Source organism: Pungitius pungitius, chromosome 21 (assembly GCF_949316345.1).
Source record: "Pungitius pungitius chromosome 21, fPunPun2.1, whole genome shotgun sequence".
Taxonomy (NCBI): domain Eukaryota; kingdom Metazoa; phylum Chordata; class Actinopteri; order Perciformes; family Gasterosteidae; genus Pungitius; species Pungitius pungitius.
In genome coordinates, this window is record NC_084920.1 from 13,561,867 (window position 1) to 13,578,117 (window position 16,251).

A 16,251-nucleotide genomic window follows, 5' to 3' on the forward strand; every position below is an offset into this window, starting at 1 on the left:
TTTGCCACATTTAGCAGTACAAAGCACGTGGAGGAGGGACGAGAACGTCTCGGGGCTCGAGCAACTAACTCGAAGTGGATTGGCACGGGTTGGAGTAGATTTTAATGTCATCTGTCAATTTGCAATTTACAAATATATAGATGGAACAGACAGGCGGATTGCAGAATGCAAAAGCAATGCGGAATCTGTTTGAAGAAAGGGGTGTGGGGGCCGATGATGTAAGACTGTGGCTGCAGTTGCATTGTAACTACTGGATATAACCATTCGTTTGACTCACCTGGGTTATGTTCACAGTTGAAGGGATGTACTCGTTCAGTTTGCAATGAGTATTACCAGCCATCCATTTCTTTCTTGGCATGGTCATTCCAAATTTGGTACGATATTAACGGATGTGTTCATCTAACATCTTGACCTTTTAACACAAATCCTTTTCAGTGTTGCGGCAACATGGCTCTTCCGGAAACGTGGCTCCAAACAGACTGCCGTTGGTCTCCATTCATCTCACACACTGCTCCCACTTTAACGTATTGGCATTTCTGAGGGGCTTTGCAGTAATTGTCAACCACATGGCAGCTCCTCGTTTATTTCAATGACATTTTGCCTTTGGTTGATTGTGTATTTAACAGAGGAAGGGAGGCAAAATTAATTGGTGAGAGGCCCTAATCTGTCTCCTTGAAATGTCACCCCTGTATGTGATGCCTACACTGACACGGTGGCACACAAGAGGCCGCAACTGAACGGAGACATGCAGTGAAAGGGAAAACGAAAATAGATCATTGAACGCTAAAAAAATGGAAAGGGAGAGGATGATTAATAACAGATACATTGTTCTCTGAATGAGAATTTTAACCCCACACTTCCAGAGAATGATTGTTGGTCTTGTCTTTGGGTTCATCTATTGCAGTTTTGCTCTGGTTGTTCTGTTGGAATCAGAAGTTGAGAGGACTGTTGCTGCTTGCTTGTAAGGCATGACGGTGAAAAGTTTCCCCACGAAGCCAAAATGTAGTTAAGAACAACATTCTTTTTAAGGCAAAACAAGAAGATGCCCTTTTTTTCTGCATTGGGAGACTTTAGAACATTTCCCTGACAACTTGCTTTTGCTCATTCTCATTTTTTTTATGGATTTGCCCCACAGGTTATATACTTTTTGTGTGACGGAGAAGGAGACACAAAGAGGCAGTAATGTAATCATTGCCTTGTGAAACTATAAAAAATGAAATATATTTGTTGCTTGTTGTGTTCACAATGAGCACCTCTCTCCAATTGGCCATGCCACGCAGTGACATCAGGCCTGTCTTTTAATTAACCACAGGTCTCTCTATTAGTGGTGTTGGATAAAATACAATTTTGTTCTTATTGCTGCAAACTTTATTACGTGTTTTTCATTCATTCATACATTTTTTTTGTTGTCAGGTCCACTTGTTCATAATCCTCCGTGCCAGACAGAGACAGATTTGGATGGACCGATTGGGTTCTGGGGTCATTCTCCAGTTCATTCTTGTAATATATCTCAGTAATGTGGACTCACTATGGGGGGGGGATCATTGGTTATAACTAATCGTTATGCTGACAACCATGACAATTTCTCTCGATTGTCTATAATAGGATCCAATTATTACATTTTGGACAGACAATATTGATCAAGCACACAGTAAATACATACAATCACAATCAATTCATTCATTCAAATGATTTAGTTTGTTTTATACACAAATACTAAATTGTTCAATGTTAAATAAAAAACTCCTGGATTGAGATATGTAAAGCGAGTATATGAAATAGACTGGGGATATTTTCATCTCTGAATCTCGGTAAAGCAGCTGGCCGGCGCTGAGATTCAACCCATCTTCCAAAAACTGTTCCGGATGTTGACGTTTACGTTCTGCAATTAAAATGAGAAAGAAGCTTTGGCGTGATTTTACCTGCAGTGTAAATGGACAGTGGACTCGGGAAAAACCCACGTCTACCTTTTTAAACAATAGGGTTAAAATATTGTATTTGCATGGATTCCAACTCCATCCAAGGAGGAATTCGCTTCAATATTTTTTTTCTTCCTTTTTTTCATACTTACACACAAACAGGCGGATGCACATTCCACACCAGGCCACGACGCTGGAGATCTGAAGGCACCTGCCGCACTCAGCGCTCATCAGACAGTTCCGTGTCTGCAGGCAGCACTTGGGACATTTGCTCCCCGAGCTTGAACTCTTCTTCTCCTCTTGTTTTCGGGGCTGAGCCTGCACCGTGTCCCCGTGCTTCTCATCCCAGTCGCTCTCCCCTCTTCCCATGATAGATGACCGACGCTTCTTGGCTTCTTTGACAATTGGCCCGGTGGACTTTCAGATGGATTGATCCAAACTGGGAAGACAAAGCCTGTGTTATTGTCTGTCTGTCATGGTTTGACTATAGCTGAACACACGTGGTGAACCATGTCATGTGTGAACTCTCAGTTCGACAATGCAAGCATTTCTCACAGTAACAGCATCCCGAGTCTCACATGTCGTTACGCCTTCATGTTGTTTTGTTTGCTATTTGGGGAAATGACTCAGCACATCTTTTTTTTTACCATCCTCATCTCACTTTGTTTTAAGGAATCTTTGCAACTGCCCAAGTAGCATTCCTCCTTCAACTACTTCCTCAGAATAAACCGAAGGAAATAATTTAATCAAACATACAGTAACACACAAACTACATTTTACTGGCTGCTGAATCCACGTGATGGAGAAGTCTTATCAAATCTTCACAAAAAACACCTTTTAAAATAACAGTAGACCATATGATGTGCAGAGCTGTCTGGTTTCATTAACACTGCGGTTTGAACACTTCATGGAGTGAAGTCACATTGATTTGACAGATTAACAATTCTTCCACGCTGATGATCCCTGTTTTAACTGTCGAATACAACTGCTCCCCACAGACTTTATCAGGTGTTAAGTGATGACCCCGATGGTGAAATAGCATCTTATCTTTGCCATCGGGTGACTCCCCATTTATTACCGCTGACAGGAAATTAGATTGCGAGCATCTGGAGGGTAGACTGGCATTTTGAGTGCACTTTTCCATCTCTTTCTGCTTTCAAAACTCCATTGGTTTTCAATCACAAGTAATACAATTCCATCAGCCCCGTCGACCATGAAAAGCAACTTGGAAAGGAACTGCGAGACGGCCATTAGGAGCAGAGAAAAGAGGAGTAGTGGTCTTACCTTTTGCTTTCAGAGTCGACTTGAATCTTTACTTTTTGTAGAGTAGACTTATATATCCAGAGGAGAGAAGTGAACGCACACCTTCACACTTGCAGAAACTCACACGCTGTTAAGAACAAAAGTCAGTCCTTGTGTCACCCTCGGCTTGCGTGAACAGAGCGGGTGTGTCTTCAGGTTTAACAGGTTGGAGCACGAGGGACTGGCCAGTCTATTTACAGCACACCAGCCTCTCTGTCGACTCGAATCTTTGATTTTTGTAGAGTAGACTTAGAACACACACCTTCAAACGTGTGTCTTCAGGTTCAATATGTTGGACCAAGAAGAACTTGCCCTGACAGGGACGAGTATATTTACAGCAAACCCGACATTTGGACTTAACGTGTGATTAAAGGTTAAAAGCACAGTAATACAATGCATGAAGTTAAATTATTATAATTTGAGAAATGCTTTGAATAATTAATTTAGATCTAGCAATCAATGTTTTCAAAGGTGTGTGTGGTCAAAAACAACTCTAAAAAACTCCTGAAACAAGGTTCAAAATCAAAGTTTATTTAAAGATGGCAAAAAATCTATACTAAACAAAGTACAAGGGACAAGACGAACTGGCAATAGACAGACAATACACACACACACACACACGGAGTAAGAGCACAGGTGGAAACGATCAGGGGAAGGGAGGGCATTCGGACCGGCACGCAGAGGGAAGGTTCACTTTCAAAATAAAACAGGAAATCACGAGACAACATAGACACGAGACAATCCAGATTAAATTACTTTAACAAAGTTTGCTGGATATGACCATTCTATAGAGGGACCGATGAACTAAAATAGTGACATTTATCCAGCATAAGTCTCCTGATTATTTCTAATAATAGCCAAAGAGCAAGACATTTCTACCCTGCGGCGTGACAGAATATCTTCACAATTGTGTTGCAAAGCAAATGCAATCAAGCTTTAATAACTAATTACACAGGATAATTAATTGATTAGGGCGGCACATTTCATTACATGATGAACAATGACGAATTGAGAAAAGCAATTTAAGAGAGCAATTAAAAGCACAAAAAATGGGTTCATATTCAAAGCAGTGCTTTGGTTTATTCATCATCCATGAATGTAGCATTCTAAAATGTAAAATTCATTAGTCTTGTCCAAAAAAATACATTTGAATTGATGAACAGAATGAGAGGCGTATGTAAAGGGTATTTTGGCAACAATACGAAATATTGGAAGATTTCTGTTACTGTGCACTTGTAATTACGACGGTGTTTTTTCCATCCAAGGACATACAGCTGTTGCACTTATGGTAAAGTGCTACAATAGAATCAAAGAACTAATCAATAGTTTCCATCCTTCTTTGACAGTAACAGAAAAATGAACAAGGTGAGAAACCTAATGTTTCAAAGAAGACAAAAAAGTACCATTTGTCCCTTTTCTCTATTCAGCCAATCAATTTGCATCTCTTGCAAGGTTGTTTTGCTTTTAGATACCTAATTAGACACCTAATACCCAAAGTAAATTGAAGTTATTTCGTTGGCTAATATAATAACTTCTTCACCAAGCCAGGGTTAAAAAACTTTTAAAGTTGTTGCAGATTTTCTGAAAATGCAGGTCATGAATGCAACTCTGGTGGAACCGAACACACTTTGGTTTATTTTGCAGTCCAACTAACTATTGATTTCTGAAGTCCTTCATGTTTTGGTTTTCTGATTATTTCAAATCTCCCCCTGAAATGAGGAATTTATTATTTTGCAAAACATTTACATATGAAGCTTTGACTTAAATTATATCGGTTTTGTGAGGATTCCTGTCTAAACCTGTAGTGTCCCCCTAGTAACGCCCATTGCCGCACCTTCCTCCATTGACACAGCTGTCTCTCATCTCCTGTTATCCCAGCCGACATAAGTACTTCCGGCTTTTCCTTGTTCCAGCCATGTGAGTTTATTCATTTTTTCTGTCCAGTGAAATTCAGTAGTTTACCTCTCGTTTTTTCCTCTGCTCTACTCGCGTTGTCCAGCGTCAAACCTCAGGTTTTTACCTGGCCGTAGAGGTCCACCACCTCGTTCCGCAGAGGTCAGCTGAGCCCCTACCCGCTGCCTTGTCGGATTGCTTCTGTTGCCTGCCTAATCAAATTAGTATAAATATGCCTTAGCTACAAGACTAAATGTTTTTTTTTGTCGACACATTACTACAATCTTAAAGAGCACTATATTCACTTCAACCAAAACCCCTATTGATGCAAAGCAGTGATCAACACTTGATCTCACAATACCGTACTGATGAAAAGCTCCTCAAACTTGGACTCACTAATCTCTATAATATCCAAAGTTGCCCCCGCGTCCTTCGCCTGTACACATCAAAGCCGCCGCATTGTCTGCCATGATTTATTCGCCGTTATTGTATGCAAAGGTGGTCAAAAGAAATTCATTCAAACAGCCCGGGACTTTGAAGTTACGCTACAAACACAAGGACTCGTTTGGTTCCGGCCTTCCTCTGGCGCAGTGCGGCGCCAAGCGCATCACTTGAGCTAATGGTTTTCTCATATTCAGCAGCATGAAAACGTCCTCCGTTACATCCTACGATGTCCATGACAAACAAAGGAGCCGACAAACATCAGCTCAAGTGAAACCTATCCATCCAGCTTGTTGGAACAGCCGCACAGTTGTGCAGTTCTTGACGTTAGATTTTAACGTGCAACTTGAGGGAGAGAGTGCATTTTTGACACACCAATCACTCAATCAACGATCAATCACTTGTATTTTAATTGCCTGAAAAGGTTATGGGCCTCCAATGTCTGCGCAGTGTACACAAAACACACCCCAATTCCAAAGTTCCTCCAGAGCTGAAGTTGCCATACGTGCTCCCTCTCTGCTCTCATCTAATCACAGTCTGCACCTCTGGAGCTTTCCTCCTCCCCCGGCCCAGTCTGATCCACAGTATCTCAGGACATTTGCTGCTCTTGTACTCCCGACCCAACTCCTGGCTGAGAGAGAGAAGGAGGGAGAGGAAGATATTGAGGGCTCGGGTGTGTTCGGTGCAACTGTGTGCATGTGTGTGTGAGAAGCAAAATGAGCCAGGGAGGCAAACGAGTGCCCGGGGGAGACCACCAGGGGAGAGGAGGAGGTGGAAGGAGGACAGGCAGAGGAAAAGTAAGATTAATGATGCTTGGGTAAACGAGAGTGCTCCTGCTTGCCCAGACTTTAAAGACAGCGGGAGTTAGTTACTGCGCCGCTGGTCCAGCAGGGATGCGCTTCCGGGCCTCTTCCCATTAAAAAACAGTCTACGGGCTCTGTTGGATGGCGAGCAGATCAGAGAGACTCCCCGTCACCCCGGATACATACAGTAAAACGTCGATGTCACTGGAAGTGTGTTTCGGATGATCAACTAACACCAAAGTGCTATTTCACCTACTGTCTTCCAACCTTGAAGGGACCATTTCGTGTGGTTTGAAGAACTTCTTACGGGTCTGAGGCTCCGCGTGAATCAAATTTAAGCGCAGGGGACACCCATTTTCCCCCCAAATGCTTCAATCCAAGCTCAGTCTGGAGGCCACCAACACAAAGTGCGTCTCACACGTCCCGATCTTTGAAAATACACGGGATTGGACCCAACGTACGTGGTACGGTATCTTACAAAAAAGATGCCCCTTATTTCCTCAGTCCGTGTGTCAAATTCAGTTTGTAACAAGCAAACTTCTTTTTTTTTTTTTCAAAAACAACTTCCTGTTGTTTTGTTTGACTTCAACAGACACGCATTAGACTGAAGGTCTGTAGGTAGGGTTGGTGGGAAGCAGGGGATTTTCCTCCAAGGGGAACAGTGTTGGTGCCATTGTTCTCATGGTGCTGGCACATTTTAACACATAGAGCGGCACCACGGCGTAATTTGCTCCACATATTTCAAATCAAGCTGAAACTTATTTAAATTGTTTTTTTTTCTTATCTGGCAAAAAAAACAACAGAAACCAGAGAGAGATTATAAAATTAAACCTACGATTTTGTGTCAACTGTGCAGAGATAAAAAATAAAGATAATATTGAACAGAACGTTGCTTCATGACCAAACAAAGTGCAGAACTGATAGCGTCTCAATCGCACAGAGACAGCTCTGTGTCACACGTCCTGGTGTGTTCACGAATAAATTTGTACACAGTCTGAGAGGAAAACACCACAGACAGATATATGGGAGAGATAATAGGAGTCGACAGTCAGCCATTAGAGAGAGGGATTGAGAAAACACGCTGATAAATGCTTATTGTATTACACAATAGGGAGTTTATTGAAGTCGCAGAGGTGGCATCCACATCCCAATGTTTGTTTTGGAAAAAAAATGGTTCGAATGCTACTCGTCCTCCGGCTGTCTGGTCACTAGCGGAGGCAAATACTCAATTTAGTTTATGAGAGCAATTTATCCCCCGCGTCGTCGCTCTCCCAAAAGCAAAATTTGTTGATTTGTATATTGATTCAATAAACAAGTCCGAAAGAATGAGCGCGGGAAATTTCCGCTAGAAGCCAGAAGAAGATCACTGTTGGCCGTATTTAGCGTGTTACATTGCAACAAAACACATGCTCATTGGAAGAGCGGAAATATCCATTTATTAGATCTACCTGCTTTTCCTTCAGGATAATGGGGGGCTATAAGTCATTGTTCATGAGCAAATTTGTGGATCATCTCCCTAGTTTTTTTTTCTCCATTAACGTAGAACCATTAAAGAATAAAAAATATTGCAGCTTTATAAAAACAACATTTTTCCTCATATTTTTGGATAAAAATGGATTTTTTTTATTCCATCTCAACGGAGGTTAGAAATTCATCTTCTCATTCTGTGAGGCTTTATTTTGAGCCAACTGCTAACATGCAGATAATTAGTAGACATATCTTTGTAATGGTTACAATCTTAGTTCATTATTGTACACACGCAAACTGGTGCTAAATAGCAGCAAATACTAAGCAACGCTGAATTTTAAGGAAAGGTCACCAAATTAATTTACGATTTGTCTTCTTATAGCAATAAATTAATACATATCATACCAATATTTCATTCTGGACCAATATGGTGAGCTGAAAGCCCACACCGCTAGTGTGTTTGTTTAAAATCATCAAATGAAGCAGTAGCACTGGAGACAAATATCTAAAGTTGTAGACTTTCACCTGACTCAAAACGTTCCACTTCTTAAGGACGAAGCAAAGTGAAGTTTGGGGAGGGCAGCTGGGGCGGCAGATTGTCGAGGGCTGAGGGAAAAGGGGGCCGAGGACGGCCTCACGCGGGGGGGCCGGATGTCAGACCTCAGTCGATCCTCGGGGCCCCACCGTGGTGCGGGCGGAGGAGTGATGATTACCGGGCGGAAACACGGGGCACTTAATGGGATTACACCGGGAGACGTTAATCTACGGAGAGCAGGCGGGGAATTAGACGTAATCAGAGGGCGGCAGTCGAGGAGGACGGAAGAGGGGCTGGAGTGTTCGGAAGGAAGTGACGCACGCGGAGGACTGGAAAACCAACACCAGAGAGAAAAGGACGGAAACAGAGTAGTTTGTTGTCATTCCTAATTATACACTTCAAAGACTCACTCAGATCATCTTTAACATTTATGCATGCAAGAAATGAGATGGCCCCTTTAAGGATATACACTGTGAGTGTTTGTTAAGCAGTTGTTTTTTCTTACGGCTGACCGATATACTATAACTGACTGAAGCACATTAGCCAGAGGAGGGGAAAGGGCCCGTTGATAATCAGCCAACTCCAGAGGACAGCAAGTGATTTGTTTGAATGAAACAACAATTAAAATTACTGGCTGCACTTCTCGCTGGCCTTATTAAATCCCTTACTGCGAGTGGATTATTTCCATTTTTCACAATTTATCTCCCAAAGCTACAAATTGATTCAGAAGTCTGGCAGTTTCCACACGCTGTGACCTCGCCTGCAAAAAAGGTGTATGACATCTTAATTGGTTTAGAGCACAATCAGCCACAGCTCAAAAGTACTGAAACGAAGATCTGTTCTGGCATAGAGGAATGTAGCTGTGGCCTCAAGCCTATTGTGGTGCTAATTGGAGAAATATCGTATTCAAATCAGTTGCACGGGAATCTCGGTGAACAGTTCTCCTTTTGTCCTCGGCCTGTACCGTGACTTTGGCACGTTTGTTTTTCGTTTCTCTCGTGCAAACAGGACACATGCATTTGACTTCATGTCATCTGGAAAATAATGGAAATAAATCGTCTATCGTGAACGTGCTTCTCCCATTGGAGTGATTTATTTTTCCCTGAATCTACGGTGAACAAGTTTTAGCACTCTGGTGTCTGCTGGATTAGAGACAAAGTGCAAGTTCCTCACACGGGGCTGAGAGAAGGCTGCAGCCGCTCCAGCTGCCGTGTGGTTGCTACCTCCTCTCTGGCTTTGGTTTCTATCTCGTAACCGGTCCGGTTGGGTTTTCCAGACTACGCGGTGAACGGCCACGTTTTCAAACGACACAACAGATTAAGCAATATGCCTTCCTGCAATCCCGCTGCGGTAATGTAACTCACCATTTCCACCATTTCTCATACCGTCTGGGTGTTTTGTGCTAATAAAAGATGCAGACCTATTTGTCTTAGCATGTATGGGCCCAATGTATCAAACTAAAGCCCTATGATTCATATCAACCTTATTGTTAACACTCATCACGAACTTTCATTAAAACACACCTAGCGTTATGAATAGACCCCACACGCTCTCCAGTTTGAGGCATATACGGTGCATTCAATGCATCATTAAATAATAAATAGGCTCTGTGTGATCTTTCTCCTGCACTGCAGCAAAAAGAGTGTGATAGTTCTGTCAGAGGTTACACCTTCTCTCCTACTTTTGCAGCGGTGTTGATGATGTGCGTGCTTTTTGTTGGTGCCGTTGGTTTATTACCTGCCTTAATGCGCTTTTACATCCGTATCTATCCGTATCTTAACCCTATAACCCTAACCCTAACCCTATAACCCTAAAGGGGAGACTTATGGGTGAATGGAGGGTTTTGAATGATTAGTATTCGGGTATATTGTTGGATCAACTGGGATATTTAGATTTACATTTAGTTAAATACAGCGAGGCAGACGGAACCAAAGGAGCGACAGCAGGGGGGGGGCGAGGCGGTCAGGGGGGCCAGACAGGTGGTCCAAACAAACAGGTGACAGGCAAGAATCGAAGGACTTCTCATTTACAAGTGACTGAAAGCTACTCTTTATAGTCACACAGAGAGCCTGGCAAACACGTGCCTTTTCAGCGTGACTAATTGCAATGGCTTTTATTTCAGATTGCATCGCTGCTGTTTAACGGATGACTCAAACGGAGGATGGTTTTCTTTGCGCTCTTTGACGTTTTACGCGCGTGTTTCCTTTTTCCTCTTTCATCAAGCAAGCGGTCGAAACCACGTTTGTTTTTCCAAAGCAGTCGCATTCCATTTCAGAGCCAGATAAAAATTCAATCAGCAGGTTTGAACTTTATTGACTTTCAGACCACTACAACAAGCACATGGCTGGTTGGTAATTGCCAACAGTCCCCCCCCCCCCCCCCCCCCTCCCCTTCAAACACGGTCCCAGTCCAGTCACAGAGCAGCCTGTGAATTATGGCCTGTTCATCAGCCCTGAGGGGCGCCGACTGCTGCTCAGGTTGTAGGGAAGGAAAAAACAGTGCTACAAAGTGAATGTGTGCGTGTGTGTGTGTGTGTGTGTTTTTTTTATGCCGGTGTGACTGTTTATACCCTCGCTGTACACAGTTCTTCTGTAAGAAATGAACTCTGGCCCAAGAGGAGGAAGGAAAAAAAAAAAAAAAGGGAAAGTAAATGGGCTGGAGTAGCAGCGTGTCTGGGAGCCAGGCGATCCCCCCCCGCCCCCCCTCCCAATCTCTCCACACTCGAACAGAGATTGTGATGTGTACACAAAAACAACCAGTGTGCTGCACGGACAAATTTTAAGACCGGGGTGAACAAAGCAATAACAAGACCGCTCGGCACACATAATCTGGCGATCTTAAATGTATGACCTTCCGGGCCAAAGCCGACATTACTTCATATTTTTATTGCTATTAGCAATTCCCCCGAAGAGACTAAAACCCACAGTGTATTTCTTATTAACTACTGTCAAGTATTGCTTGTGTGGCCAAAGCCTCCGTTCAACATCATGGACTTAAGGAAGGTTATAAAGCCTTTGTCAGTACAATCATCACGGCGACATGTTTAATTTGAATGTAAGAAGTAGTATTCTCAAAGAATGCTTTCGCTTTGTTAATTTGTTATCTGACCACAAAAATAATTTTACTGTAAAAGTCTGTATTTAGAGGAAACAGTGACGGTCATATTGTCCACCCACAAACAAACTTTCACCTCCAGGGGTTTTAAGCCATGTGGATTATGTGTGTTTTTCCTTATCTGTCTCGAGTGTTGGGCAGAAACAAGTTGCATTTCATTACTCTACCATGTACAGACCGCTGAGGGAGAACAATTTCCAAAATGGTAATCACACAATTAATAATCTGACCACAATACATTTCTGAGTTAACATAGTATTATAGTGATAGAACTATTTATATACCAAGTAGTAGTAGTAAAGGTAACCTATTGCGAAGTTCATTTGAAGTAGTTTGAAAGTGTTCTGCATTTAAAAGACCATGAAAACAGTTCAGTGTTGTGGTGGTTGCACAGAAGAGGGTCAAAGTTGTAAAATCCAGTAATCGATATGATGACAGCGTGCTCATCCTAATGCCGTCATGTGCTCTATTGTTGGACCTTAGAGATGGAAGTGCATTTTAGGTTATTGAAGTTCTCCTGGTGGTAATGTATTTTAAAGTTGCATTAATTTACTTATATAAAGCCACACGGTGAATAGTCTACAAAATGTCCTTAATAGATATCACCATGAAACTTCAACCAAGTACTTACTTACTTACATTAAGACATTTGCTTTTTGTATTACAAGTTTTCTGAAATGTTTGAATATCATCTAGTGCTCAGACGAAGGACCAATCCATAAACCCCTGTGTATGTAGTTTTGATGTTTTCTTTCCACTTGACTGACAGAAGAACCACAGTCTCAAAATTTAAAAGCATCATTATGGGTGTTTTGTTTACCACAATACATGCTCCTGTGTTTCTTTGCTCACAACTTCCATTCTGACGCTGAGCCAAGGGCATACAACGCATCAAGTCTTGAATTGATCAAATTCTCGGACTATTTTTATCCCCTCGTGTTCCAGGGGTGTAACTCTCCTAACACCGAACTGGCTTGAATCCAACTAAAATAAGTCGACGCGGACACCTGGGTCGAGGAGAAATTAGCGCTACGTGTGAGGACAAAGCCTCTTATTTGGCTCCTCCGTGGCACGCTTGCGCCCCGCTGACACAGCAGAAGCTTCCACTAGGCGGCCCGAGGCCGGGATTAGTCCCCGATTCTTTGGAGGCGTTGAAATAAACCAAGCAGACACTAATCCCCCCCCCCTTTTCTATCTCTCTTTCTCTCGGTGGAGCAGAGGTCTAGAGAGAGAGTCACAGAAACACATGGAGAAAGAGAGGGGGGACAACTTTAATGAACTGGAACAGGAGCTGGGAAGCTACAGTATACGTGCATGTTTACGCGCGCAGTGACATCAATCCGGGTCATGCCCTCATGTTCTGGCTTATTCATGAATTATGTGCAAAGGGGAGGCCAAAGAAAAGCCAAAGAGATGGTATAAAACCTTATCTCTTAATTATATTATATTATATTATACCTTACCTTATATTGAGCTAAAAAAAATGAAATGCAGTTCTATGAGGGTACCATTTACAAATTACCCAATTCCACCAGACTCGGTGTGAGGGATTAGTTTGTTTCATTTGCGCAGCTTTCGTGCAGCGCGAACCCTCACCGGGGTGAAAGGAACTCACTGAATGATTTGTCCGAGAGAATTAAAGCTCTAAAACGTCTCTCTGGCACTTCTCCCCTTCCGCCTTGTTTCCGCGCCGTGCCGTCCTTTCGGATGCAGTCCGTCAGAGACCCTCCTCGCGCGCTCTGAAACCAAAACAGTTATTTTGTGAGCGCACCTCATTCTAAGCTCCTCGTTGGTCTGCCCTGCCTCCATCACTTTCCCCGCAGGGCTCGGCATTGTTTCACCATCGCGAAACGACGGGACCACGGGTGGCGTTGAGCAAATCACTGGGAATAAAAATAAGTCACAAAGCCCACAAAACAAGGTGTGAAAAATGGTTGATCTGAGCGTAGGCGTATAGGAGGCAGCAGTCTGCCACTGTGCAGCCCCGCGCTCTATCACTGCACAGCGACAGTGAATTTTAAAACTGTCTGTACCTCCGGCTCGCACATTTCTCTCATGTATGAATCTATTTTGATTCACAACTCAGCCGTTTTTTTATTACTCAGGTGCATTCCCTCTCAAATTTAATGCCGACCTCGTATCTTATTTATTGAGGGGGGTGAAAGATATAAAGGTACAGCGTATGAAATTACTTCATGATGGCCACTTTTGCTGACAAGGCTATGTGCACTTGTTTGATGTTATTTGTTTTTTAAGTGACTGATTTAGTGACACTTTCCTCTGGAGAAGCCTCATCCACCATCACTTACCCTGTTTGCTCCTCTATCTTGAATAAATTGAATTTGGGTCTTTTTAAAGGCTTGTGGCTGGCGGGGATTTCTTTAATGTTTTGTTTTGTTGAACTCAAGGAGTCAAAGTGAACCCACAGTTCCTCCGTTATGATAATCACCCAGGTGCTTTAAAGCGACGCGCTCGTATTCCAACAGCAGGCCGCGCAACGTAAGGGAGAAACGATGGATGGAATGATCACAAAAGCCAGGTGGGGGGGAAAAAGGGCTAAAACGTTAATACGCTGAGAGGTTTTCTGGCAGAGACCATATAGTGTTTAGATTAAGCCTGTGGTACAATCAATGTCCAAGGACACGGGGGGGGGTTTAGTGATGAAGGTGTCACGAGTCACCAGGAGATATAGTGATTCCCCCCTGCCAGCAGCATTCAGGCATTCTGTCAAAATATGATACGGAATTTAGCCAAAGGGAGCGAACCAGACCTTGGAAGAAGGGAAGATCAATCACCCCCCCCACCATCCCCCCCCCGCCAAGAGTGAGAATACGAGGCGAAAAAACAAACACTGTTTGAGAGGCTCACATCATTTGGCTTGTGACAAAAAAACCCAATTCTTTCCCTTTTTTTTTCGTCCTTCTGTGTTGATATGCGTTGCCAGCTTTTCTGCCATCACGAGAGCTTTTTCAAATTGGAAGAGAAAAATAATGAAATGGATGACTGTAACTGACTTCTCGGGTATTTTTTTTCACATTTCAAAAGCAGATAAACAGCCCAGTCAAACAAAAAGACCCTCTTTTCATTGGGTCCTGATTGGACGCAGATGAAAACCAGCCTGTTGACAATTTTGCCTCCTGCAATGGGACCATTTGACAGACCCCATTAAGGAGCTGACCACTGATCCCGACCAACACACAAGGCCCCCATTGTGTCTGTGTTGTCACGGAGAAGAAAGAGGTTGGAGGACGAGAGGAGGGGACACGTCAAAAAAAAAGGTAGGGAGGTTTGGTTCGTTCTTGATAAGCGAATTGGAGTTAACCTTCTTAATGACTGGCTCCCAGGTGTTTTGGCTTGACGGCCCCTTACATGTGTTTCCTAAGCCCAACCCAAGAGGACAAACTTTCTACCCGTGCATCAGCTTGCAATAAAATGTCTCCAGCTGAGGTCAGGGGTCTTCTTTTGTCCCTGCTCGCTGAGTGGCCGTCGGGGACAGTACAACACATGGGTCCAGATTGAAAAATCTTGACAACTGATAGGTGGATTTGGTCCAAAGCTCCGTACGAACACACTTCCATGGTCCCCAGACGATGAAGCCTAATCTAATTGAACATTTTAAGCCGTACATAACGCAGCAGTGTTTTCCCTCGGCAAGTCGGCTTGTGTTTTTGGCGGAGAGGAGAAACACGTATTTAATTCTATTTGATACATTTAAAATGTAGTAATGGCTGGTTTCATTTTCAGTTAGCAATCAAATTGCCATTTTTAATGTGACACATGGCGAAACAAAATTATAGAGATATCGCAGCATGTCATGTCTCAGAATTTTGAAATGTCTCATATAAACACTTACAGTACAGGATGTGACCTACATTAAATGTCATAATATGGGCTCATTCGATGTGTGTATTTTATGTTTTTTCTACTACAGTCTCTCCCTAAAGACAGCGCTATTGTTCGCCCTGCTTATTCTCCTTGCCTTTGTCATTGTAAATCTCTCTTTCAATCTTGCCTGCCGTCTTTCTCCTCTCTGCTGTGCTGTCAAGGTCACAGGCGGTCTTCCACTTTCTCCAATCTTCACGTCGTCCTCCCCCGCACACATCACGGTCACATTCCTACTGGGTTTTGATGCAAATCCTATTTAAACCTGTCACCTGCTGCCACGCGCGCCGCGAGAGCAATGGAAGAAAATATCGCAGCAGTTTACAAAATGAGCATGAATTGGTTTAAGGGGATATCTGGGCTCAGATACGGGCAACAAGTTGACGTAGGAGGGGGGAGGGGGGGGGGACTTGCATTGCTGATGCGATCATATCATCATCATCATCATCAAGCTCACCTCATTGCTCAGGCTTAGAAATTGCTATAATAACCAGGATCCTGAGGGTCTTAATTAAGTGCGAGATGAGCAGCCTGGCGTTCCACTGAGCACATTTGACCTCTGGCTGTGACCCTTCTTCACCACCAGTCCCTGCTCCGTGCGTGTTTGGTACTCCTCGCTGGCTTGTCAATCAGGGGCCCACGTCTATTCTCCTGCGAGGCCCCCCCCGCTGCCCTGCGCAGTGTTCAACACAAAAGCAGAGTGTGCCACGTTGCATCTAATGCGATGTAACAACGACCTCTCCACCCACGCCGCTCCGGTTTCGCTGCCAGATGCAATCGACAGCGCCGAACCGTGCAATTCCACAGTTTCACCCATTCCCCGTACCTCATCGTCACGCCCTGGACTGACAGCTTCAGAGCATGTTTACGCAGTTGACACGGAGGGTATCAAGTG

The 16,251-nt window shown here is 43.4% G+C and overlaps 1 protein-coding gene and 1 long non-coding RNA gene across 3 annotated transcripts in view; both read right to left on the bottom strand.

The window, feature by feature from the left end:
* The window catches only part of rpl38 (ribosomal protein L38), a 420,537-nt gene that overhangs the window by 70,082 nt on the left and 334,204 nt on the right, over nt 1-16,251 (bottom strand). The gene's annotated exons all lie outside the window — the stretch shown is intronic.
* On the bottom strand, nt 1,365-3,599 carry LOC119213041 (uncharacterized). The gene is made up of 3 exons (XR_005119871.2): nt 3,204-3,599; nt 2,072-2,358; nt 1,365-1,882 (listed from the first exon to the last, which is right to left on the bottom strand). It is a non-coding gene; the product is annotated as an uncharacterized LOC119213041 (long non-coding RNA).